Genomic DNA, 891 nt, shown 5'->3' on the forward strand with positions numbered 1-891 from the left:
TCACTGCAACCTCCACCTCCCAGGTTCAAGTGATTCTCCTGCCTCAGCCTCCCAAGTAGCTGGGACTACAGGCATGCACCACAACGCCCAACTAATTTTTGTATTTTTAATAGAGATGGGGTTTCACCATGTTGGCCAGGATGGTCTTGATCTCTAGACATTGTGATCTGCCCCTCTCAGCCTCCTGAAGTGCTGGGATTGCAGGTGTGAGCCACTGCGACTGGCTGCTTGTAATTTTGATTCTGGATGTTAGACCTTTGTCAGGTGCATGGTTTGCAAATATTTTCTCCCATTCTGTAGGTTGTCTTTTTACTCTGTTGATAGCCTCTTTTGTTGTGCAGAAGCTATTTAGTTTACTTAGATCCCATTTGTCAATTTTTGGTTTTGTTGCAATTGCTTTTGGTGTCTTTGTCATGAAATCTTTGCCAGGTCCTATGTCCAGAATGGTATTTCCTAGGTCATCTTCCAGGATTTTTATAGTTTTAGGTTTTACATTTAAGTCTTTAAACTGAAAAACACACTACAAGAATGTTATGATGCAATTGTAAATATTAACAGCAGAATAGACCAAGCTGAGGAAAGAATCTTGGAGCTTGAAGACTGGTTTTCCAAACTAATGCAGTCAGACAAAAATAAAGAAAAAAGAATAAAAAAGAACAAACAAACCCTCTGAGCAATATGGGACTTTGTAAAGAGGCTAAATCTGTGACCATTGGTGTCCCTGAAAGAGATGGAGAGAAAGCAAACAACTTGGAAAACATATTTCAGGATATCATCCATAAAAAATCTCCCAACCTCACTAGAGAGGCCAACATTCAAATTCAGGAAATACAGAGAACCCCTATGAGATGCTACACAAGAAGATCATCCCCAAGACACATAATCATCAGA

This window comes from Mandrillus leucophaeus, unplaced genomic scaffold (genome assembly GCF_000951045.1).
Source record: "Mandrillus leucophaeus isolate KB7577 unplaced genomic scaffold, Mleu.le_1.0 Scaffold1039, whole genome shotgun sequence".
In the NCBI taxonomy this organism is placed as follows: domain Eukaryota; kingdom Metazoa; phylum Chordata; class Mammalia; order Primates; family Cercopithecidae; genus Mandrillus; species Mandrillus leucophaeus.